Here is a 26,635-nt window from a genome sequence, read left to right on the forward strand (position 1 = left end):
TTCTCTGTGTAGCCCTGGCTGTCCTGGAACTCTGGCCTCAAACTGAGAGATCTGCCTGTCTCTGTCTCCTGAGTGCTGGGATTAAAGCCCTATGTCACCACCTCCCAGCTCAGCCCCAGGATTTTTATTTTTAAAAAAATTTGATAGTAATGAAAATTTTTAATCATAATAGGAAGTTTTAATTTTGTGTACCCCAAAATTACACAAGTTTCAATTTCACCCTTCAGCAGTACATACTACCTAATGGCTTAGAAAAAAAAAAATTGTATTTCAGAACGGAACCTAGAAGTGATAATTGTATGGAATAAAATGGGAAAAATGAAATGGGAAAGTAAGTCTGTAAGTTAATCACTGTTAATTGAGGCTGTAGGATAAAGGATAGATCTTCGAATTTTTTTTAAAAAGTACACACACATATACACACAGGGCTAGAAACATAGCTCAGTATAGAACTCTTGACTACCAGGGTGGTGGTGGCACACGCCTTTAATCCCAACACTCAGGAGGCAGAGGCAGGCAGAACTCTGTGAGTTTCTAGGCCATTCTGGTCTACAAGAGCTAGTTCCAGGATAGTCTCCAAAGCTGCAGAGTAACCCTGTCTCGAGAAAACAAAACAAAACAAAAAAGAACTCTTTTCTGGATTACTCAGAACCATAGGTTCTATCCCTATAACCCATCTCTGCTGTCACTAAGAACCATGCCTCCATCCCTATCAAGATGGTCCTGGTGACGCATGCCTGTAATCCTAGCGTTCCTAATGGAGAGGCAGGAAGGAGTCTGATATCTTTAGTTACATAGAGAATTTGATGTGAGCCTGTGCTACATGGGCCAGGTAGCTAACGGTATGTAGAGAGACCCTGTCTCAAAAAATAAAACACACACACACACACAATGAAGTTGAATTTCCCCTTCCCAGACACCAACTGTCAGAAACTCACTGGAGTGGATGGTGAACACAAGCTTGGCACATGAGAAACTCATGACCGCAGAAGTAGCTGCTGATGCTCTAGGTGAGGAAGGAAAGGGCTGTGTGAGGTCTGAGTCTGTGGAGGGATGACAAGCAAGGCCTTCCTGCCTTCTCTGAAGCAAGACATCTCGACCCGCGGCTGAGTGCGCCTGCAGTTGGTGCATGCTTGCTATAGACCAAGGCGAGCTGGAGAGAAGGAGTGCAGGTGGCTCGAGGATGCGCTGTGGACACCAAGCTGAGTGTTTTCTACTTGGTATTGTGCAAAAAAGGAGGGGAGAAGAGGGATATTCCTGGACCGACAGCTATTACTGTGCATCCGCAGTCGGGGCCCCAAAGAGCTAGCAGAATCTGAAAGCTTTTCAGTCTCTCTAAAGAAAATGACCAGCTGAGTGGTGGTGGAACACGGCTTTAATCCCAGCACTTGGGAAACAGAGCAGGCAGATCTCTGTGAGTTCAAGGCTAGCCTGGTCTGTAGAATGAGTTTCAGGACAGCCAGGGCTACACAGAGAAACCCTGTCTTGAAAAGAAGAAAAAGAAAACACACACAAAAAGAAGGAGGAGGAGGAAGAGGAAGAAGAAGAAGAAGAAGGAGGAGGAGGAGGAGGAGGAGGAGGAGGAGGAGGAGGAGGAGGAGCTTCCCAGGAACAAAGTACCCAGATCCAGCATCTTGTCACTCCACGTGTCCTGCAATCCGAACGCCAACGTGTTCTTCGGAAGAAAGGGCACACTAGGAAAAGGAAGAGGTAGCTGCAGAACATGCTAAAATCTGGGCCAAGAGAATGAAGGAAGCCAAATAAAAATACCAGAGACAGATTGCCAAAAGACATAAGCTGTCCTTGCTGAGAGCATCTACTGCTGAGTCCAGACAAAAGCAAGAGTAGCAAAGGAGTGATCAGACTTCGAGAAAATAAAGACTCCTGATGAAATCAAAAGGAGGCTGGACTTTTGTTGATCATTGGTATCTTTTGCTATGAAAACTTCCTCAGAAAGACTGATGATCTGAGTGTGGTGGCACATGCCCTTACTCCCAGTGCTCAGGAGTTCTACTGGTGTTCTAGTGAGTTCCAGGACAGCCACAGAGAGGCACAGCCATAGAGGGGTATTGCCTTGGGAAAAAAAAAAAAAAAAAAAAAAAAAAAAAAAAAAAAAAAAAAAAACCAAACAAAAGGATTGCAATGGAATGTAGGGGGAAGAATGCTTGAACCTGTAGGCAAAAAAGCCTGATTCCTCTGGAAATTATTATTAAAGACTGTAACCACCACCTTGGTAGCCTGAGGGGAGGAGGGGAGAAGGCCAGAGTACCTTTCTCATCCTTTAATTGTAGCTCAGGACCACGCTACTGAAAGCAGCTAAGATAAGCGTGGAATGCTGTAGGGGGACTATCTAGTGTCTTCTTATCTCTTCACTAGAAGATAAGAAGAAAATAGAGTAAATAGAGTTAGGACTTTAGAGCGAGCAGTTGTTTACCGAGCCCCCCCCCCCCCTCCAAGCTGCTGGCCCGGTTCCATTTGTCAGAAGCCAGCTTTGCCTTGTGCCTCTGAGAAAATCCTCAACATATCAAACTTGAATTATAAGGAGCAAGGACCAGCATCCTTCTCATTCCCCTTCGTGGCTCACATAGTACTTCCTCCCAGGAGCAAAAAATGTCCACTCTGCCCAGGGAAACCTTCACGCCAAGGTGTTACATAGGACAGTAGTCAGGGCAACAAGGGAATTCCAACTACAGCAAAGATCAATGTCTTATTAATATTAGACATAGAAGGCATGTAATTTGCATGTAGAAGCCAGGTCTGTACCAACCCCTGGCTGTTCTGAAAGGTGTTGATGTAGTCTAGGTGAAGAATGGAAAGCCAGAGTATAGATCATTCTGAAGGACAGGAACCTTATAGGAAGTCTAAGAAGACTCCATACTTCAGGGCAGGAGTCATTACAATCTATGGCAGCAGGCTTCACTCCTCTATGCCCCTCAGGTGACTGGGCTGTAGCCTAAGCTGCCCTGTGGGGGCTGTGAGGTGGACCAGGAGACTCCGTGAGGAGAGGTTACCTCTTTCCATGGCTACCCTTTTGCACCTTTAGGGACTTGGGGCCCTTTCCCAGTTGACTTCTGAGAAGGAAGGAGAAAGAAAATACAAACAAGTAGAGCCTGAGAGGAGAAAATAAAGACCCATTGACAGGAGAGGAAAGACGATCCCAGATTGAGAAACGTAATGCCGAGACGGGAATGATGAGCAGAGTCTCATCCTGGATTGTGAGTGGGAAGCAAGTACAGAACGATGTGTGTGGGAATTACCCAGTGAGGGGATGACTTGGGAGAGAGGATTTCACTATGAAATAGACCAAGGGGCTGGAGAGATGGCTCAGTGAGAGCACTGGCCGCTCTTCCAGGGGACCCGGATCAATTCCCAGCATCCACATGGCACCTCACAACCATCTGTAACTCCAGTTTCAGGGGATCCAACACCCTCTTCTGTCCTCCTTGGCACTGCATGCACATGGTGCACAGACAGGCAGGTGAAACACTCATAAGAAAAAAATCAATAAACTAATAAAAGAATGGATCTCGGGATGGTGTGAGCTGATCATCGTCTCTGCAGGACTTCAGTTGTCAGCACTGACGGTTTCCCCACAGCTCTGATATTTTCCCATAGCTCTTCTCTGACTAGCAGTGTGATGATGCAACAAATAAGGTTTTCTCTTTTTGTAAAATTGTATAATGTTGAAGAAAGAACTATGAAAAATTAAAGTAATTTGCTAAATCATAGATAGTTAGAGGGGCGACATCAGATCCACAGGTCAAGGAGACTTCTCCCAGGAAGTGGCTTTTGAGCTCAGACTTTAGGGACAAAAAGAAATGAGACATTTAAACTTCTTTTTACTTTTATGTGTGTGCATGTATGTGTGTGTGTGTGTGTGTGTGTGCGCGCGCACGCGCGCGCTGAAATCACCACCCACCTGGGTTTGAACTCAGATCACCAGGCTTGTTAGCAAGCGCCTTTACTTGCTAAGCCGTCTCAGCAGCCCTATTCTTGTAAGCACATCTCCAGGTAGTTAAAAAGGCAGAAATGACTTGATAAGGGACAAGACAATGCCCTATGTGTTTACCATTAAGAGTCAGGAACGAGTATCCATTAGGCTGGATATGAAGCAGGGGTGAGTACTGTTTTGAGAGCTATGTGCTACAAAAGAACAAGAATGTGCTCAATTAGAACATGTTGTATCTGGGAATGAACACAGCACATGACTGTAATCCCAGCTGTGGGGAAACTGAGGCAAAGACCAGAGGGAGTTAAAGGTCAGTTGGAGCTACACAGCAAAATTCTGTCTCAACAAACAAGTTCTTGGCATGCGTAGTGGTGCCTATGCATAGTCCCAGCACTCAGGAGGCAGAGGGAGGGGGATCAGGGAAGCTCACTGCCAGCCAAGACTACTTAAGAAGATTTGAAAGATAAAAAGGGAGAGGGGAATGAGCATGATCAAAATATTTTTTTTAAGAAGACAATTGCCAGTCGGGCAGTTGTGGCACATGCCTTTAATCCCAGCCATCAGGAGGTAGAGGCAGGTGGATAAATCTTTGTGAGTTCAAGGCCAGCCTGGTCTACAAAGTCCAGGACAGCTAGGACTGTTATACCAAGAAACCTAGTCTTGAAAAGCAAAACAGAACAACAACAAAAAAAAGACAATGTTCAAGCCATGCATGATACATAGCACATGCATTTAGTTCCAGCACTAAGGAGGCAGGTAAAGACAAGTGGATCTCTGTGAGTTCAAGGCCAGCCTTGTCTATAGTATGAGTTCCAGCACAGTCAGAGCTACATAGAGAGACCCTGTCTCAAAAAGTAAAAATAAAATAAATAAATAAAGACTTAAAAGATGACAATTACAATAGATGACAAAGGATGACCACAACAGGCGGCCCAAGCGCGAGGGATCTGGACTTACAGCCGTCCTAGTGCATACTTAGAAAGGCTGGAAGGAGAAACCTGATCCCTGGTTTCCAGGTTTGGCAATAGGATAAACACTGCCATCCACTCCTGAGATGGAGAAACTTGGAATAAAAGTCAGGCGTCTGTGTTTTCTGTGCTCTGCTGGAGATTTATTTGGCCATTCAAGGGGAAACAAGCAGGGTATTGAGAGGAAACTTTGAAAATGTGATGCTAAGTCACGATAAACATACAAGGCAAGGCAGCCCCTGACTTGTGGGTCGCTCTAATTACCAGAAGTTTCTGTTACATTGGGATGTAAATAGAATTTACATATGCAGCCCACCCCCATCAGGAGCCTCATGACAGGGGCCTCATGCAGGCGAAACTGGTCTCTAACTCACTGTGTAGCCAAGGATGGCCCTGAAGCCCTGATCTTCCCACCCCCTCCTCCCAAATGATGGGATTTCGGGCCTGTACAACCACATCTGTTCTCCCTGTTGCCTTTGATTCCCTAGACTCAACAACCCTGGTCCTTCTGCTGTTCCTGGCCCCTTTCCACACTTCTTCATTTCAGCCATGTGTTTGGTTTTCTTAGACACGCTCTTTAAATTAATTTTTTAAATTTAGCATTGTGTGCATGTATGGTGTGTGTTGGGCCTGTAGCAGTCAATTCTCTCCTTCCACCTTTTCATGAGTTCCAGGGATCAACTCAAGTTGTCAGACAGATGCAACAAGCTCTTTCCCCTCGGAGCCGTCTCACTGCCCCTCCCTTCTTTTATTTTTATTTTGTTTTTATAAAGGTAGTGGACCTATGCAGTGGACAAAACTGACTCCCACAAATTGTCCTCTGACCTCCACACTCTCTGCAGACACCCAACAACAAATAAATACAATGAGGATTTTATTTATTATTGACTGTGTGTATGGTGTGTCTGCCACCCTTTTGAGGTATGACCCCAATGTCCTGAGGAACACCCACAGCTATAGGACTACACCTGTCTCCTGGCCAGTCTTCAGATTTCTTATGGGTGTCTTGCTCCTCAACGGTAGCTCAGGCTGTATCTTCTCATCTGTTCTTGGGTTCAAAAGCCAATCAGTTTAGGCTATGGATCTGTTGTTAACATTTTGGCTTATTTGATTGAGGTATTTTATAATGAATTGTAAAGTGAGGAACCAAAGGAGTAAAACTCTGTACTCTACTGAGACTTTTTTCTTTTTTTTAAAGACAGGGTCTCTGCACATAATCCTAGCTAGCCTGGAGCTTTGTAGACCAAGCTGACTTTGAACTCACAGAGATCTGTCTGCCCTGTCTTCCAAGTGCTAGGATTAAGGGTGTTCACTTTAAGGCGTGGCTTTTTGTTTTTCTAGACCATGTTAACAATGAGTTTTCTTGGGGCTGGAGAGGTGGTTCAGTGGTTAAGAGCACTTGCTGCTCTTGCAGAGGACCAGGCTTCCATTCCCAGTACTCAGACTGAAGAGCTTACAATCACCTGTAACTCAGATTCTGAGGACCTGGTACCCTATGACCTCCTCAGGCACCAGCATATGCATGGCAGACATAAATTCACACAAGCACAAAGGGGTACACACACACGTACACAAATATATAAAACACATGCACACATATATAAAACATATACACATACATATACATATAAATATATTTGGCTTTTCGAGACAGGGTTTCTCTATGTAGTCCTGACTGTCCTGAAACTTAAATACATTTTAAAATTTATCTAGTGTCTTATTTCTTTCTTTCTTTTTTTTTCTTCTTCTTCTTTTTTTTTTTTTTGAGATGGGGTTTCTCTGTGTAACAGCCCTGGCTGTTCTGGAACTCACTTTATAGACCAGGCTGACCTGAAATTCACAAAGACCCACTCCGGAGTGCTGGTGTGAAAGGCATGTGTCACTACTGCCCCGCCCTGCTGGATCTTCTTAAAAAATACTTAGATTACACTTTACTTAATAACTTTTGGGCATGCCTGTGTATATGTGAGTGGGTACATGTGGAGGTCAGGGGACTGCTTGAAGGAGCTTAGTCTCTCCTATCCGGGGTTTCTGGAGGCAAAGTGCTGGTTGTCAGCTTGGCGGCAGGTGCCTTTACCTACTGCACCAGTGCATGGACTCATAAAAGTTTTCCTCCCCAGTTAGTTGGAACTTGGGTGTGATCTCAGCATTTGGGAGGTAGAACTAGCAGGGTCAGGAGTTGGAGTCATCCTCCATTACACAGGGAGCCCAGGCTAGGAAAGTCTTTCTCAGAAAGAATAAGAAAGAAAGAAAGAAACAAACAAACAAGCAAATAAAAAATCAGAAAAAGGTAAGATGCAGATTATACCTGCCTGCGGTGTCCAGTCTTCCACAGAGGAAGACATTTTCATTAGACATTTTCCTCAGGGGCCTACTCAAGCCACACCAAGCCAGTGCCGGCTTTTCTCCCCAGGCATTTGGCAGTTTCTCAAGATAGTTTTGTTGTCCTCACTACACTGAAGAGGGTCAGCATCAAAGGGACTGAGGAGGCCCAGGGGTGTAGCCAAGCAGTAGAGCGCTTGCCTCGCGTACCCGAAACCCTGGGTTCAATGCACAGCAATCCCATGAAGAAAAACAGAAGAATTCTAGTGAGTAGAGGCCGTATTCAAAGACTGAACTTAAAATTATCTAGTCCAAAGCATCAACAACAGCGTATCATGTGTAGTACTGAACACAGTGTCTTCTTGCTCTTGTTAACGCTGTAGGGAGCAGTTCTCATGCTTTAAGCTTAATAATTCTACTTAATACTAATAGTCAATTCTACTTCCTGCTAGTCACCACTCTTCCCTTTTGGCGCATCCAACCATCTACCAGGACTCTTTCTAGAATAAGGCATTGCTTTTTCCTCTTAACGTTTTCAAAGCTGGACATAGGAATGGCATTTGGTCAGTGGGGCCAAGAGAAGCTCAAGTTCCAAGGTAGCCTGGGATGTATGAGACAGAGTCTCATACAAAATGTTCTATTTCATCTTCTTGTCATGGTCCTAATTTTTAGAATATTGGTAGTACCCTGTCATTAAGTGTGGTCATTGCCTTCAGATAGTCGCGTTTGGGCAAACTAACCCATCACTCATCTATCTCACTGCCCTTCCTGGCCTTAGCTGCTTTTCCAGGCTTGACTTACTCTTTCCAGTGGAAAGGTCGCTTTTCTTAAGAAGGCAAATACTGCTTCTTTTGTCTCTCTTAATATTAGGTAAACACAGCTTAAACCGGAGCTCTGCCCTTATCTTTGAGGAGCCCCGGTGAGGCAAGGCGCGAGTCCGTTTTAGAATGGGTCTCTATCATTAATGTTGACTGGTTAGTCATTGGTGAGATAGGTGGGGCAGAAGTCACCACGTGCTCCTGATGGCACAGGGGCAGAGCGTGAGAGAGCCAGAGGAACGCCGCTCCTGCACATCTTCTGTGGTGGGAATGTGTCAGCCTCTTCCTGGGGCTGTTGTGTTTCTTTGATTGACTGCAGCTGTCAGGATCAAAGAGTCACCCAGAGACAAGAAAATAACTGTGGTCTCAGGATACCTGGGACAGCCAGGTCCTGCTGGAGATTAACGGGTGAAGGGGAGACGAAACTGCTTTACAGTGTTACTCAGAAAGCTAGGTGCGGTGCATCTTCTCGGATGCTTTCAATTGTCCAAATTCCAACTATGTTCCTACCCGAAGTCTAATGGGGAGAAGTGTCTCCCCCCGGTATCTTTAATCTCATAGTCAGCGAGTCTTTTGTTCTCTTAAATATTGAGTATGTCTGTAAGCACAGGACACGTACATAAACCAGGGAAAGCTTCCAGAAATTGGGAAATTCCAAGTATGTGTTTGAAAGAATAAGTGAGTACCTTTTTAATAGAGGGAATGTACAATTTTGTTTTTGTTATTTTTGTTGTTTTGCTTTTCTTTTTTTCTTTTTCTTTTCTTCCATTTAGGCTTTTTATGATTTATTTATCTTTATTTTATGTGCATTTGGTGTAAAGGTGTCAGATCCCCTGGAACTGGATTTTCAGACAGTTGTGAGCTGCCATGTGAGTGCTGGAAATTGAACCCAGGTCCTCTGGAAGAGCAGTCAGTGCTCTTAACTACTGAATCATTTCTCCAGTCCTTGTTTTGTTTTTCAAGACAGTGTTTCTCTGTGTAGCCCTGGCTGTCCTGGAACTCACTATGTAGACTAGGCTGGCCTCTAACTCACAGAGATCTGTCTGCCTCTGCTGGGCTTGAGGGCATGAGCCATTTCAAGTCGGTAGTGGCTTGAAATGTATACACGAGTCCTGCTTCCCAGAGCTCAGTTTCCATACATAGATTACTATTTATTTGTATAAACAGTGTCTTTGCAAGACCTTCAGATTTCAGAGAATGGTTGGAGTCCTTTTCCTTCCTCCGTAAGCTCACCCTGTAGAGAGCAGGGATACGGTATTCAATTTGCTCATTTGTCCGTTGTTTTCAGCATAGTCTGTAGTGTAGCAAGTCAGCAACAATGTCACAGGGATGTGTCTGGTTTGCTGACTTTTAACCTTATTTTTGCTCTAAAAGAAGTAAGAGACACTTGTTTGAAGCAGACAAGCTGGTTTCTATTTAGAGACTCTTCTTACAGAAATAACGTATTTCTGGAGAGATGGTTCAGAGGTTAAGAGCATCGCCTACTCTTCCAAAGGTCCTGAGTTCAATTCCCAGCAACTACATGGTGGCTCACAACCATCTGTAATGAGGTCTGGTGCCCTCCTCTGGCCTGCAGGCATACACACAGACAGAATATTGTATACATAATAAATAAATAAATATTTTTAAAAAAAGACTATGAACTGAAGCAATGACACTGGGTCAAGGGAAGCAATGGGAAGGCAAACTTAGAGAAAGCATGGAGGTGTGGGTATGTCGTTCCTTAGTAGGGCACACTGAGCAGTCACAAGGGCCTGGGTTCCATCCTTCTATTCCATTATGCACATTCGTCCTCTCTCTCTCTCTCTCTCTCTCTCACACACACACACACACACACACACACACACAAAGAGAGAGAGAGAGAGAGAGAGAAAGAGAGAGAAAGAGAGAGAGAGAGAGAATGTCATCCTGGCCTGGAACATGCTACGTAGACCAGGCTGGCCTCCAACTCAGAGATCCTCTTGCATCTAACTTCTGAGTGCTGGGTTAGAGGTGTGTGCCCAGCAGGAGACGTTTTAATAGAGCAAAGCACAGCAGATGACGTGACACACATTTGGCACATCAGGAGTAAGGAAGGATGGATGTGGTCGCTGTGAAGAGAATTGCCGTAAAACTGTAGAATTGGAATAAGCAACACCTCTGAGAAGAGTTGGGGCACAGCGGGTGTCTGGCTCAGAGATGAGGATGGCGCTGGAAAACCGAGCCATGAAAAGGAGACTGTGACAGCTGTCAGGATGTAGAACCTGGACAAAGCGGGGAGGGGACCCATAAGGAGAACCTGAAGGTTCTGAGATCGGGCATTCTGAGAGAACCACCTAGAGTCTGCATGCTCACCCAGCATCCATGAAACCAGGGTTCATCCCAGCACTGCCAGAAAGAGAAGCAAACACCCAAGGGTGCCTCCTTTTACGCCAATCACCCCACTCCGGAGGCAGAGGCAGACACATCTCTGAATTAAAGGCCTGGTCTATATAGGGAGTTCCAGACCAGGCAGGGTTACATAAGGATATCCTGTCTCAAACCAAACAGCAACAGACACAAGGGTTTGCCTAAGGGAAGTGTTCTGAGCCTTTCGTCATTTTAGGGAGGTTTCTTTCTGTGTATGCCAAAAGGCCAGAGGCTAGAAAAGGAAGAGAAAACAAATACAGAAATGAAGACATGATATCTAACTGCCCACTACACTTTCCTTGGAAATAGGCAGAGCTCAGGAGGAAGAAAATGAGAACAGATTAACACTTCCCAGGAACTGGCTCTGATCTGAGCGAGCCCCACCCACCCCACCCCTGCATCTATTTCCAGCTGTTTTGTGCAGAATCCAGCAGAATCCGCTCATCTGACTGTGTCTCCAATACAAGCCAGGCCCCAGAGTCAGCTTTCATGATTTGATCGCTCTGTTCTCGTTGTGCTGTGTCTTTATTCAGTTGCCTATGCTTGCCGTGACACTTTGTCACTTCCAGGAGTCCTCCCGAGCCTCCCCTCTCCACCGCAGCAGAGCCCCTGTCTGCCTTAGTCTTTGAACTCCAGGCTCTTTCTCATGTAGCTTCTATTACAACTTTGCCCCACCAGCTGGTTTACTATAGCGACACTATCCCCATGGCAACTCCTCTCCAGGAAACAAGGGGAAGGAAAGATAAGTGGGCTAGAATAGATGAGCAAAGAGAAGCTGGGCTGGCGCTGGAAGGTTTGGACTGAGTCCTGGATCAGAGTTAAATAAGTCTGTTGGTGTGAACAGAGTCACACAGAACCGGGGGACACAAATCCATGCCTGCTCAAAGACTTAGTCGGCAAATCCTGCTTCTTCCTTTCTCTGTTTTTAGTTCTTCGTCTAAATTGTTTTGGGCGTTTATTTATTATTGTATGTGTAGGTGTGTGTGCACACTTGCAGAGTGAGTGTGGAGGCCAGGCTGGCAGGAGTTGGTTCTCTCCTTCCACCCTGTACCTCTTCGGGATAGATCTGGTACCTGCTGACTTGGGAGCAAGCGCATTTACCTGCTGAACCATTTCTGGTATACCTTAAGTGATTTTTCTCTGTGTAGCCCTGGTTGTCCTGGAACTCACTCCGTAGACCAGGCTGGTGTTATTCACAGAGATCCACCTGCCTCAGCCTCTGGAGTGCTGGGATTAAAGGCATGCACCACCACCATTGATGGGTTTAGATAACATAATTTGGTTTTGTTGTTGTTGTTTTCAAGACAAGGTTTCTCTGTAGCTTTGGTACCTGTCCTGGAACTAGCTCTTATATACCAGGCTGGCCTCGAACTCAGAGATCTACCTGTCTCTGTCTCCCAAGTGCTGGGATTAAAACTGTGTGCCACCATCGCCGGGCTTAGATAACATAATTTAAGCAGTACATGAAGCATACTTGAAATGACATTAGAAAGATAAAAAAAGCAAAATAGAAAATGGATTTTATCACAAGCACAGCAGAAAAAGAAGTAAAGCATGCCTACCAGGCAGAGAGAGAATTTTAATAAGCAAAACCTGTTATCTGCTTTTTTTTTTCCCCCAAAAGTAAGATTTACTTCATGTCAGGGGAGCACTTGAACACTCGGCTGAGATCACAGTCATTCTGCCTAGAAATCTTTTTTGTCTGGTTGGTTTGGAGTGTGAAGCTACATGGCCACTGTCCATCTGTAAGGGACAGTGACTAAGTCACCTGTCCTCAGACTTGACCTCCTATTTCCCACTGCGTTCCACCCCAGCCTGGTGAGCTGGTCTGCCACAACTCAGTGAATTCCCCCGAATTTCTTTAGGTCTGGACAACATTGTGAAATTTGTCTTTGCATTTCTAATGCAAAATGTCTCCTGAGAGACACTGGTCCCCAGAGCACCGGTCCCTGGAGCACTGGTCCCTCGAGTACAATCTGAGTGAGCGCTAGGCTAGATGGTAATGGATGTGTGCAGATGAGTGCTCCTCGTTCTATGCAAGGCACAAGTGTGCTGGTGATGCAGTTTCTTGACCTTTTCCTTTGGGAGTGAAAGAGTAGGAATGTAGCTAGGGTTTCGTTTTGTTTTGTTTTTGAGAGAAGGTCGAACCATGCAACCAGGCTCAAACCCAGGTCCTCAGCCTCAAGAGAGAGCGCTGGAACTACAGACATGCATTACTGCACCCAACTTTGCTCTGGGTTTCTATATGCCAGTCTTGCACCCCTTCGCCCATGGTCCCTGTGTGGAGCAATCGACCGTCTAGTTTGGCCCTGTGCCTTTTCAGTATTAAAATCACAGTCCCGGGCAAAATGGATGTTTGGGTGACCTGGCCACTGACACAGGCTAGCGAGACAGAAAGAAGAGAACATGCCTTTGAAAGAAGCAGGAGATGGGTTCTCCTCTGAATTCGCAATGTATTAATCTTGTGACTTTCAAATGGCCACTCAAAATCTTCTGACTTTGCTTCGACACCTATAAGAATGCAGACAAATGTCACCCATTCCACATACAGCCCGTAATCAGAGACTAGTTACACAATAATGTACATACAACATTGTATTTAAAACACAAGCTTGTTGCTGGGTGGTGGTGGTGACACATACCTTTAATTCCAGCACTCACACAAGAGAAGCAGAGGCAGGCGGATGTCTGTGAGTTCGAGGACAGCCTGGTCTACAAAGTGAGTTCCAGAACAGCCAGCACTGTTACACAAAGAAACCCTGTTTTGAAAAACCAAACTAAACAAACCAAAAACACAGTACAGCTAGTGGAGGGGAGGAGCTTCAGAGATGGCTCAGTGGGAAAGAACATTTTCTGCTCTTGTGGAGGATGTAGGTTCAGTTCCCTGTACTTCCTGATACCTTCTTCTGGCCTCCTCAGGCAGCCGTAGACACAGGTGCACAGAACTCATAGGGGGCACATCCATATAAATTAAAAAACAAACAGTGTGGCCGGGGTCTGTGGTGCATGCCTGTGCATGCCTTTAATCCAGGAGCAGAGGCAGTCAGATTGCTGTGAGTTTGAGGCCAGTATATATAGTAAGACTCTGTCGCCAAAAAAAATAAAAGCAAAACACTGTATATATATATATATATATATATATATATATATATATATATATATATATATATAATCTATAGTTTACTTATTTTTGTTTAGAATTGATTATTTGGGCTGGGAGTATAGCTCAGTAACAAACTACTTACCTAACATGCTTGGGTTTAATCCCCAGCAATGCAAAATAAGAGAAGAGAGGAAGAAAGAGATTATTTATTAACGAAGAGCAATTTAGTCATCCCACTTCTAGGAGAAAAACATTCATATATTTGACAGGTGACAAAAAAATACATGTTGTTCAGAAGGAGAGCCAACAGTGTCTACACCAAAGACTGAGAGTATTGCTCCATAATAGTGTTTGGCCAGCTCACACGTCTCTGCATTCGGTTTCCAGTACTGCAGAAATCAATAATAATGATAATAATGTGTATATCAATATGGATAAATGTATGTATATCCATGAGTAGGATACTAGGAACACGAAGGAATAAAACACAGCTTATTTAATGAAAAACATTCTAGCACTTAACAGTGTGTGGCGTGTACAACACACACAAGGAGCCCTGGCCCTTTGGAGCTTGCCTGTAGTCAACACTCTGAAGCATGATAGCATTTGGAATGCTGAGGCAGGAGGATTCTGAGTTTGAGGATAAACATAGGAAGTTACAAACTATATGGATTACAAAACAAGACCCTATCTAAAAAACAAACAAACCAACAGAAACATGGAGAGTAGGAGGGAGGGAGGGAGTAGGAGGGAGGGAGGGAGCACTCTTTCTCCTGAGGACTTTCCTCTAAGAGGGAAGTTACAGTCTGGAACCGGCACAGGAACCGGGTGTAGAAATGTTCTAGAATCCAGAACTTGATTTTAGCAGTGGTTAGACAGGTGAATAGCAGAGAAGAGCTAATCCATTGTGCGTTTTTTACCTGTATTTTTGCATGTGTATTTCGGTAAAAACGGAAGCTCTCACCATCTCACCCTCCAAGTGTAGCATCAGGAGCAAAGTAATTATCCTGAAAGTTTAATTCCAACAGCCCCAGCACTACTAGACTTCTGTGACTGACATCTGAGCACGCTTCTCATGCTGTGAGTCTAGACCCCCAGGGGGTTCACATAGCACACAGCCTGCACAGCAGAGATTTACATTACAATTCATAACAGAAACAAAATTACAGTTATGGAGTAGCTACAAAATGACTTTATGGTTGGGGGTCACCACAACAGGAGGAACTGTATTAAGGGGTCACAGCATTAGAAAGGTTGAGAATCACTGGAAGGAACAGCTCTGGATGTCCCTCATTCAGGGCGATGAGCTCTTGAGCAATGGGACAGAAAGAGGAAGTGGAAACTCTTCATCACAGGTTCAGGAAGAGGCCAGGTTTGCATCCAAATTGCAGCAAGACTAGTGGGTTGTTGTTGTTGTTCTGTCTTACTGTATAACCATGCTGTCCTGATACTCCTGTACAGACCAGGCTGCCCTTGAACCTGCAGCAAGACTGCTTCCCAGGCACCGGGAGGCATATACCGCACACACCACCACACCGCCATGCCCTTCCTGTGTGTCTTCTTTCTTTGTGTCCTTGTCTTAGACTGGTTTTTCCTTCACACATCTCCAACACACAGCCTTGGGAGAGGACACATCTACTTTCTCAGTGTAGCCGACTTTCCCATCTTCATTAATGGTTCGAGCAGACATTTTCTTTTATGAGTCTATTGCAAGAACTCACATCCTGTCCATCCTGCCCAAAGGGAGCCTTCCAGTAGATTTTACAGCCACTTCATCAGACTTGTCGGCCCTAGGTTTTGAAACCGGGCCTGTAACATTCGTTCCCACCCACATCTGTCCCCTCCCAGGCCTTCGGGAAATTCTTCGTTTCCACCTGGCTTTCTCCTCCTCAGCAGCTGAGTTTTAAGTGTTTCTTTTCCCTGCAGCTTTCCTCAGGAAGAAAGAAGAAAGAAAACAATTACCTCTCAGGAAGGATTAGTCAGTGGACCAACTAAGCGCCTGGAAAAGGTGTGGGGGAGGGGAGCATCCAGAGCCGGGTGTCGACTGGGAAACAAAGTTATGGCCCTGGTCTTGTAAAATGATTGGTACTCGTTTCCTGTTTTTGTATGAACCGTGCTGGGGTCATAAGAAATACTTAGTATCTGCCAAATACATGAAAAAAGTGACAGCGGAAAAGTGTCACAGAAGGTCATTTAGGTTTTTTTTTTTGTTCTAAGACACGATCTCAATATGTAGCTCTGGCTGTCCTATAATTATAGACCAAGCTGGCCTCGAATGCACAGAGGTCCTCCTGCCTCTTTCTTCGGGGTACTGGGAATAAACGCTTGTGTCACCATGTCCAGCTACTTTATATGTACATTTTTAAAGACATTTGGAAGCACATTTTTAAAAGAAAAATTGATTCATGTACGGCTTATCCAAAACAGGGACATTTCTAGGATGGTGTGTAAGTCCTATAGAAATGACGAAACAAAAACCAGGAAATACGGGTGTGATAAGGTTATCAGAGCCCTGTGAAATCTTCCCCAGAAAGCAAGTCCCCCGCCTTATACACCCCCCCTCCGCCCAGTCCCCTCACCCTCAGCACCGAGGCATCAGGACCCCATCTCCACCCTGAACGGTTTGGGAATCCTGAGGAAATTTTAATTATTTGGTCCATTGTTTCAGTAGGCTGATAGCCAAGGGGAGGGGCCCTCGTCTCTCCGGGATTATCTCCTCCTGCTGGGGCCTTACAAAAGCTCCGACTGCCACCGCACAATGACTGGGTAACGGAGGAACGTTCTGAGGAGCAAATCTGCTCGCTGTTGTTGGGGTAGGGGAGTTGCGATTGGGTCAGGAGACGACTACAGACATCAAAAATAAGTCATCTATCCGAACACTATAAATGGGCGAAGGCTATTGCACACATTGTATCTGTAAAGCTGAGTACAATAAAAAGAATCAGTCCAAGTGAAAACGTGAGGGTTGCCCTGTACGCGGGCGAAGACGGAGGGCTGTGCAGGTGGGGAGGTGACCCTGCCTGAAGTTGATAAGGAGCAGGTGGGGGGGCTGGCCACCGCCCTCGAGGCAGACTCTTGAGTAACCTTTTTAAGACTCCCCAGAGATGCCTCGGATTCCTGACAACTGCACTTTCTCAGCCCCATCCGGTGGGCGCTGGCCGGCCCCGCCCCGCGGAGGGGACGTGCACGGTGGCACGAAGCCCCCGTCCTTGAGTCGCCTGGGCGGGCCTCCCCCGCTCGCTGACTCACGCGCTTCGTGCTTTAGCTTTATTTTGCTTCTGCCCTTGGTCTCCACCTTCAGACATTTTGAGTTGAACTGGCCGAGGAGCGGGAGATAAAAAAGACAGAAATGGACCGGGAAGTCGAAGGGAGAGTCTAGTAGTAAAAGGTCGGGTGGGCTGCAGACCACCAGGAAGAGCGTGAAGGGGGTGGGGTGGCGAGAGGGGACCCGGGAAAGGGCAGAAGTGTGTGAGCATGCGCAGACCCCCACCCACCCACCCACCCACACGCACACACGCACACACGCACGTGCACGTTCACCGCAAGTGAACGGGACTGCATGGGCACCGCCGCCAGGAAATACAAACACAGTTTCCGGCAAATCGGGGTTGGCGTTGCGTGCTGCTCGCCATGCAAGCGTGCATCGGGGTCGAAAAACCTCAGAAGTAAAAGCCAGGGCTTATTGGTCCTTCCTCGCTGTCCTAACCTTCAACAGTGATGCATTCCTCTATGGCGTTTACCTTTCTTCTCTCACCGTGCCCCAAACCAAGGAAGCACAGAGCGCTGTCTGCATTCTCACAGCCCCTCAGGCCACTTTAGGATTTTGGACAGATGTGTTCAGCATTAACACCAGCCACAGAACACAATGTGGCATGTTGTAGATTGACATTGGAAAGTCTGAGCCTGTTTTACTTTAAAGATACCTAGGGCTGAGGTGTAGCTCAGCTGGTAGAACACAGTAAACTCTGGCTTTAATCCCCAGAACCACATAGAACTCGGAGTTGGGTGGCAGCCTCCTGTAATCCTAGCACTTGGGAAGTGAAGGCAGGAGAATCAGAAATTCCTGGTCAGTTTTGGCTGCAGAGGGAGATGAAAGCCAGTGTGTACTACATGAGACACTATCAACAAAACAACAACCGAAAAAGACCAAAAGCCTACTAATGTAAGGTAAAGGCGCAGGGGGTAATTCCTCTAGGTTTTAGTTGCCTTGTTAAAGTCCACATCCTGTCTGCAACACTAAACTTCATGAAGGACGGTGACGATAACCTTTGGACTTCAGTTTCTACCCCTACCTTTTGAGACATCCACTTGTCCAGCCTGAAAAGGGACTATTATTACCCATTAGAAAAGGAAATTCCCGGCTGAGTCTGTGCAGTCCTGTACACTCTGGCCTTGGGTCATCTTCAACAGCTCGCTCTCCTGCATTGGTTTTCAGTGATTCTCTGCAGATTTCCTGCCACCTTTAAGGGGGAGGGGGTCACAGAAAATGGATGTGATGTGGAGGCAGGCAGAGAATCCAAACACGAGCCAGCCGTCAGCCTGTCTTTCTTCAGTCACCTCTCTAAGTCAGCCCCAGGTTGTCCTCTCCCCAATGGATGGCAGCCCTATGTTCATGGTGGCTACCAGGATTTGGATGATGGAGTCTTTGCTTGTTCCTAAGTGGAAACCAAGGGAGCACACAGGCCTGGTGGACCCTGGATAGTCAGTTTATAGACACAGTGCCCTTAAGTAGGAACACGCTCAGATTGGCGAGTCTTCGCCCATTCTGTGTTGCACGGAATGGAGGAGGGAGGGAGGGAGGGAGGGAGGGAGAGAAATGCTTTCCTAATTAATCTTTCTGGTTGTCGTCATGGTAGGGCCACTTTTTACATTTCGTAGCAAAAAGTCATCAAACTTTTACTCTCCGAGATGTGTGTTTCCCACCGAGATGCATCATTCCTTGCCCCAAGCCTACGCCACCACAGACAGTGCCTCCTTCCTTTGACCCTGGGTTATGGCCCCATGACCTCACAGCTTTACGATTCCATTTCATTTGACTACTGTCACTTTGGAATTGGCAACTTTACTGTAAAGGGTCAGATTATGTAAGTGCTTTAGGGCTTGTGGACCACAAAGTGTCTTAAGAGTCGTCTTGCGTCACCCAGCTTCACTTTCTGCCATCTCCATTTTCCTCTCCTGGAAGGCTCGCCCAACAACCTGGGAGCAGGACCCTCCCTGAGCCTCCTGGGAGGCTGGCTCCCTCCCTAGAGTTGTGCAGCCGCTGCTCATCTCCAGCCTCGGGTTCCTCGCACCAAGCTTGCTCCGTGGCAACGGGAGGGGACAAGAGAGAGTAATGGTGAATGTGTGTGATCAGACTACGTTACATACACCGATGGAACATTCTGGTGAGACCTGTACAACTGAGAGCTGCAGATACTAATAATCGAGATCACGCAATTATTACATGTATTCACTTGTGCGAAAGTGTGCCTCCTGTGGCATTGAAAGCACTTTTGCCCAATGAGCCATTTCACCAAACCAACATCATGATCGTTCATTCATTCATTTATTTTTATTTGTTTAGTGCACGCGCACGCGCGCGCGCGCACACACACACACACACACACACACACACACTACAATGTCATTCAAAAGGTGCTTTATACCAGGTGGGATGACCTGAGTTAGATCCCTAGGATTCATGTACACGATGGAAGGAGAGAACTCGCTCCTGAAAGTTGTCCCCTGCCTTCCACGTGCAGATTGTGACAAACTTACACACACACACATACACACATATGACTCACTTGTTTTCTCTCTTTCTCTCTCTTAAGAAAGAAAAAAAAGCTGGGTGTGATAGCGCACACCTTTAATCCCAGCACTCTGGAGGCAGAGACAGGAGGGTCTCTGAATTGATTCAAGGCCAGCCAGGTCTACAAGTGTAGATAGCCAGGGCGGACATGGCTATTACATAGAGAAACCCTGTCTCAACAGACAAAAAAAAGTGTAGCCAGTGTGGTAGTAAACACCTTAAATCCCAGCAATGGGAGGCAGAGGAAGGCAGATCTCTGTGAATCCATAGCTAGCCTGGAGTATATAGCAAGTTCAAGATTAGCCAGGAATATAGAGAGAGACCCTGTCTAAGCAAATCAAAACAAAACAGATGTGTATGAGGAAGGCAAATAGAAAAGAAAGAAAACATTAAAATGTGCTGAGCATGGTGGCAAAATACTATAACCCCAGTACTTGGGAAGTATAGGCAAAAAACCTGTAAAATCGAGGCCAATGTGAACCACATAGTAAATTCCAGACTAGTCTGGGTTACGTAGGGAAAACTTGTCTCAAAAACCAAATAGGGGCTGGAGATTTAACTTAGTAGTAAATGTCCTGGGTTCAGTTCCCCATGTGTTGGGGGGGGGGATAATAACAACAACAATAATAATAATAAAACAAGGGGAAAAACAAAAAGCTCAAATGTGAATGCAACTCAGCCCTGTGAAATATAAGCTCCAAGCAGGAAGAGGCTAGAGGTCCCTGAGTGTAAATCAGGCCTGCAGCACACTCTTGTGCATTGCGCTGGCTAGTTTTATGTCAAATTGACACAAGCTATAGTCATCAGAGAGGAGGGAGCCCCAGTTGAGAAAATGTCTCCATAAGATTTGGCTGTAGACAAGGCTTTCGGGCATTTTCTTAATTAGTGATTGATGGGGAAGGGCCCAGGTCAGTTCCGCGTTGGGCCACCCCTGGTCTTGTGGTCCTGGGTTCCATAAGAAAGCAGACTAAGCAAGCCATGGGTGCAAGTCAGTAAGCAACACCCCTCCATGCCCTCTGCATCAGCTACTGGCTCCAAGATCCTACTGTGTTTGAGTTCATACCTCCTTCAGCGGTAAGCCGTGATATGGAAGTGTGAGCTAAATAAACCCTTTCCTCCTAAATTGCTTTTGGTTGTGGTGTTTTATCACAGCAATAGTAACCCTAACTAAGACACTTGTCTTCCAGGCCGTTTGTCTGTCTTCATTCAGTCTTGCTGTCTGTGATCTTTCTTATCTGTTAATAAATAGTATTGAGAGCCTATTGGTGGTGGCACACACCCTTAATTCCAACACTCAGGAGGCAGAGGCAGGCAGATCTCTGTGAATTCCAGGTCAGCCAGGGTTACAAAGTAAGGCCCTGTCTCAAACACACACACACACAGAGATAAAATCAAAAAGATCTTAGGAGACACAGTGCAGTGAGAGAAGGTTTCCTAGCTGTGTGCAAGCCACTGGATTCAGCCTCTGCACTAGGGAGGAAAAATTAGCTGGAGAGCTCATTTAAAAGGTGGTCGTAGGCAAAGGATCTGCGTTTAGAGACTTGCAGGACCAGGTCACCAAAGGCAGGGATTATCCCACACATTTCCAAAATCATTCCATAGTTATAAGTTTGCATATGAACCATTCAGTCAATATTCAGGACCTTTTTACACCCATGCGATTTTGCAGGTTTGTATTTAAAAAGGACAGAGAAACAGGATGAAGAGAATCAGGACCACGGGGAGATGCTGGCAGCATCTCTCGGCAGCATAAGAGAAAAACAAATTCCACTGGAGGGGAGAGTAGAATAAAGGAGAGACAGGACTGAGTGATGGAGCTAGTCACTTTGGAGATTCCGCTGACCAGCTGCACCATGCTCACCTCACGCCTGACGCATGCATCATGCATCATGCATCAGCATCACGCAGCCCACCCACCTCCAAAAGAAAAAAAAAAAGAGTGAGACGTAAGCAGGCGGGGCTTAGCCTACTGGGAAGACAAGGATAGAAGAGATACTTTGGTTTCTGAGCCCGCCTCATCCAAATGTTTCTGTGACTGGCTACTTCCGCTGGCAACAGCTTGAGAAAGAAGAGATGTGTCCATGAAATAGACAAGTGTTCTGCAGCGTAGATTTCATACTTCTTGTAAATGAAGTATATTCAGTAGGGATGGCATTGAGTCATGCAGTTGTTCCTAGCATGGTGGCTGCTGTCCTCATTATGTAGTTCTGGCTGTGCTCCTGGAACTCGCTCCGCAGACCAGGCTGCCTCAAACTCTCAGAGATCCACCTGTCTCTGCCTCTCGAGTGCTGGGATTAAAGGCCAGCATTACTACTATGCTGGTTTAAAGAATCATTTTTATATGTGTGTACAGGTGACTGGGGGCTTTGAATCCCTGAAGCTGGAGTTAACAAATGTTTGTGAGCCACCTAAGGTAGGTGCTGGGAGTCGAACTCACATTCTTGCCAGACTGGTATTCACTCTTAATAGCCGAGCTAGCTTTCTGGTCCTGTGTGTATCAGAGAGGACCCTTTCAGAGCCTTAGATCATGCCAAGGCCTTGAACATGCTAGGCAAGCACTCTGATGTTTGTGGACCCTATGGACTCTATCTGGACCAACCATAGCCAAAGCGACGGTACATAAATGAGTAAAATCTGGGTGTGGTGGTGCATGCCTTTAACCCCAGCACTCAGGAGGCAGAGGCAGGTGGATCTCTGAGTTTAAGGCCAGCCTGGTCTCTACATAGTGAGTTCCAGGACAGTCGAGGACTCCATAGAGAGACCCTGTCTCACAAATTTTTCTCACAAAAAAATTTGATACCTCAAGTATCAACGTGTCCATAGTGCTAGGAACAGTACATCACCATCCTATGAGGACAGGATGGCTTTGCCAAGTGTCCCCATACCCGGAAGGGTTGCTCGGTGCTTGTTCCAGCAGAGCCAAACAAAGCCTTTAGTATCTATACTTTGGTCCCTGTGGACCCAGGGAGATGGCCTTTTCTCAGTTCCTACAACTCCCAGCAGCCCCTCTAGCTTTTCAGAGTCTTGGGGATTGTGGCCCTCTCTCCTCAGAGAATATCCCCAATTACAGCATCTCATTTACTTCTTGGTGGTTTGTATACTGGCCTAGCCCATCATAGAATGTTGTATTAATAAACAGCACCTCTGAGCATCAAGTGGTTCTTCCCCCTCTCTGAGAGATTAGGCTCTGCCAGGTTCAAGGCCCACCAAAAATAGGGGAGAGACTTGCTCAAACAACACAGCCTTTGACTATGACACATCTCTTTGAAAAATAACCACAGAGCCAGATGGTGGTGGGACACACCTTTAACCCAGCACTTGGGAGGCAGGGCAGGTAGATCTCTGTGAGTTCAAGGCCAGCCTGGTCTACAAGAGCTAGTTCCAGGACAGGCTCCAAAGCTACAGAGAAACCCTGTCTTGTGTGGTTGTGTATTTTGAAAGGGAGGGATATGAGTCAGCGTGAGTTATCATGTTGCTGCTTTCCTGTAACTAAAGCAGGCAGGATGCCCTGTGATGATGCCACCCCACAGCTATATCGAGAAGCAAGGACCCTTAGACCTGGCAGGGGTGTGCTTGTAGAACTCATGGGCTCATCTTTAGCTCATGCAAGTAGTAGTCTGGGGGGACTTCTTGGCATCTGTAGAGCCATGTGCATAGAAAACACAGCTGAGGGGCGAGGCCTGATGGTGACCAGACCAGGACACGCAGATCTCTGTGTTCTAGGCTATTCACACTGTTTTTAAGAGTCCAAAACCAGCCGGAGTTTCAGAGCGAGACCTTGTTTCCAAAAATTGAAAAAAGGGCGGAGGGGCTTGATGAAGACCTAGCATGCTCTTCCAGAGGACTGAGTCTAACTTCCAGCTCCCAACCATCTGTGACTCCAGTTCCAAGGAACTGGACACCCTCTTCCTGACCTCCAGCTTTCAGTGGCCGCTCACAACCATCTGTGACTCCAGTTCTAAGGAATTGGACACCCTCTTCTTGACCTCCTGGCAACCAGGCATGCACTAGCACAGGCAAACACTCGTGCACAAAAAGTAAAAATAAATTAAAAAAAAATAATGATAACATGACTGAGGATACAGCCAGTTAATGGAGTGCATTAGTGAGCCCCAAGTTTGATTCTTATACAAACCAACCTGTTCTTGGAGGATGAGTCAGCTTTGACTACTTAGGGAGCCAGGGCTCAAACCCAGGGCCTCGAGAATAGTACCAGCTGAACTCCATTCCTGCCCCAGAAACGGCAGGGGGGTTTTGGGGTTTTTTTTTGTTTTCGAAACAGCATATCTCTGTGTAGTTTTGGAACTCACTCTGTAGACCAGGCTGGCCTTGAACTCACAGAGATCCATCTGCCTCTGCCTCCCAAGTGTCTGGGATTAAAGGCATGTGTCACTATCGCCTGACAAACGTCAGGTTTTAAAATGAGATATTCTACCTCAATCCAATTTGACTTGACACGTGCTAAGGAATGAAGGCAGGAAAACATTAAAAGCTATTGTTTTCTGTAACTGAACCATTATAAGACCAGAAAACTTTGTATGTACAGCAAAGACACTGCACTGGGGAACAACTGTCTCAAGGCTGAGGTGTTTCATCTGTTGACATGCATGCTATTATGGCACGCACGGGGCCAAGTGCTGGTGATGTGAAAACCCTGGGCTACATAAGATCCCGTCTTGGAAAAAAGAAGTCCCTGATGCAGTGGGCCAGAGCGCTCGGGGACTCCTCAGATTCGTTACACCATGAGTTGGATTTTGAATTCAGAAACCTTTTATGATTGCCAAGATTTTTCACATCTACACTCACGCAACATGCTATTGAACAGTGACCCAGAGGTTATTAAACTGGGCTCAAGCTGGGCATAGTGCCCTATACCTGTAATTCCAGCATTGAGAAGCCTAGGACTGGGCATCTCAGTGAGACTGGAGGCCACTGTGGGCTACAGAGTAAGACCATGATCAGTGTACACACACACACACACACACACACACACACACACACACGGTGACTACCATAGGCTGCTAGCCCCAATATACTACTGTGCCTCGGATGCAAGGACATCAAGGCCACGCTACTGTGGCCAACAGCTCTGAAAGCTTGAGTCAAAATAAAATTCTCCCTTAAAATTGATTGTTTTAGGCTCTTTGGTCAGGGGTGCACAGCTGACTAAAGAAAGAGCTGATCCCTTTAAGTTCAACTGTGATAAGTGTATTTATACTGTTATGAAACTGATCTCCAAAAACTTCATCTTGTACATCGGATGTTCTGTACCCAACAAACCACTTCCTCCCAGAGCTTCTAAAGAAGCCTCTCCACTCTGCCTTTGCGAATTTGACCTCCTTAGAGACCGTACCTGAGTAGAATCACAGAGGATTTGGGTTTCCGTAAAGGTGTTATTCCATTTAGCATAAAGTCCTCAAGTTTCAGCCACGTTACACAGATTTCCACCTCTTTTGTTGTTGTTGTTGTTTTGTTTTTTGTTTTTTTTTTTTCTAGACAGGGTTTCTCTGTAGTTTTGAAGCCTGTCCTGGAACTAGCTCTTGTAGACCAGGCTGGCCTCGAATCACAGAGATGCGCCTGCCGCTGCCTCCCGAGTGCTGGGATTAAAGGCGTGCGTGCCATTGTGCCAGCAGTGTATGAGTGTTTGATCAGCATGTATGTATGTGCACCACGGCGTGCATGCATGGAGCCTGTGGAAGTCAGAAGGGAGGGTCAGATTCCCTGGAACTGGGGTTATAGGTAGTGTTGGCTACCATGGAAACTGATCCTGGGTCCCCTGCAAGAGTTTAACTATTGAGCCACCCACCACTCTTCAACACTGTCCCCAACTTCCTTTTTTTTTTTTTAAGACAGTTTTTTGTACTCCAAACTGGCCTTGAACTTGGCATGAGGCTCAGACTGTCTTCGAACTTCTGTATCTATCTCATAAGTGCTAGGATTATAGGTGTTGGTCAGCAAGTCTAATTTGGTCTCACTTTTATTACATAACGCTTCCAGGACTACTTTTTTTTTTTAGTGTGGGACTCACTTTGAAATCAGGCTATTAGGTTTTGTTTTTGATTTTTGTTATTGACTTGCAGAAGCTCCTTAGATGTTTTAAATTTTTAACCATTTGTTAGATGAATGACTTACATTTGTTAGATGAATGTTAGAATGAATTTTCTTTTCTTTTGTCAACTCTAACTTACTCCACTGTCTGTATCTGTTGATATATGAGTGTGTTTGAGTTTGATGTAGGCCTGTTTATTTTTTATTTAGTTTCTTGTGCTTTTGGTGTTAGAGGCAAGAAATTCATATTCTGTTAGATTTAAGGGTCAAGATAACCCCCTGAGACTGGGGTGTAGCTCAGTTGGAGATGATGTGGTATAATACGTAAGGCCCTAGGTTCAATCCCAGGCACCCTCAATGAAAGAAGCCAAAAGTCAAAAAAGCTGAAGCCTATGTGACTGGGAGCTTTGCCCCCCAGGCCTCGTCGGCAGTAGCCTCGTCCTCTTGGCTCTCTGTGGTGGCCCCGTCCCTGCTGTCCAGGACGCCAGCTTGCTCACTGCACCTGAGGAGACAGCATTGGCCCATGGGCCTGTGTGCCTGTGGTGGGAATAAGGTTGATTATGGCATCACTTTGGGGGTCAGTATTCTCTTGCACTGAAGGATACTGACTATTCTTGGGTGTTATCATTCCATTCTGTAGAATTGTAGATATTTGATATTCTTCATTTTTCCCTGTCTCTGTCCCTCCCAGCACAAGGTGGCTCATCTTTAGTCTTGTGCTAAAACAATGGCTTGTCAGATCATGAATGAACCTGTAAATGTTTTTTTTTTAATTTGTTAGAATAGAATCTTACTATGAACTAGAAATCCTTCTGCCCCTACCTCCCAAGTCCTGAATTACAAGCATTGCCAACCCACCCAGGTAGTTGTGTTAAGAAAATGGCAGACAATGGAGAAACTGCCAGGTTGAAAAAGAACAGGAGAACCTGATGACCAAAGAAGCCACCAAACAAAAAACAGAGTGACCCCCCAAGCACTGAGATGACCCCTACCCCCATCCCCAAGTCCTGGCATGATGGAGAGGATGAGCCACCTGCAAGATGGGCAAAGCCACAAGCTCGCCGAGCCCAGACGTTCTGTGCTGCTACTATGGGCCTGTGGGTATCTGAGGGACCAATTGAACTGCCCAATTCTCTAGTTTGCCCTGGAATATTATAGTGCCTTGTTCATGTGATTAATGAAAATAAAATACTTACAGCAAAAAAAAAAGGAAAAGAAAAAGGAGAAATATTTTCAGCTAAATAGCCA

The 26,635-nt window shown here is 45.9% G+C and overlaps 1 protein-coding gene and 1 long non-coding RNA gene across 2 annotated transcripts in view; one reads left to right on the top strand and one right to left on the bottom strand.

Moving 5' to 3' along the window:
- LOC125407019 (solute carrier family 2, facilitated glucose transporter member 3) overlaps positions 1–26,635 on the top strand; it is a 72,808-nt gene that overhangs the window by 18,722 nt on the left and 27,451 nt on the right. The gene's annotated exons all lie outside the window — the stretch shown is intronic.
- LOC148122624 (uncharacterized) lies at positions 13,609–16,994 on the bottom strand. Its single transcript, XR_015737457.1, has 2 exons — positions 16,798–16,994; positions 13,609–15,474 (listed from the first exon to the last, which is right to left on the bottom strand). It is a non-coding gene; the product is annotated as an uncharacterized LOC148122624 (long non-coding RNA).

This window comes from Myodes glareolus, chromosome 3 (assembly GCF_982192425.1).
Source record: "Myodes glareolus chromosome 3, mMyoGla1.1, whole genome shotgun sequence".
Taxonomy (NCBI): Eukaryota; Metazoa; Chordata; class Mammalia; order Rodentia; family Cricetidae; genus Myodes; species Myodes glareolus.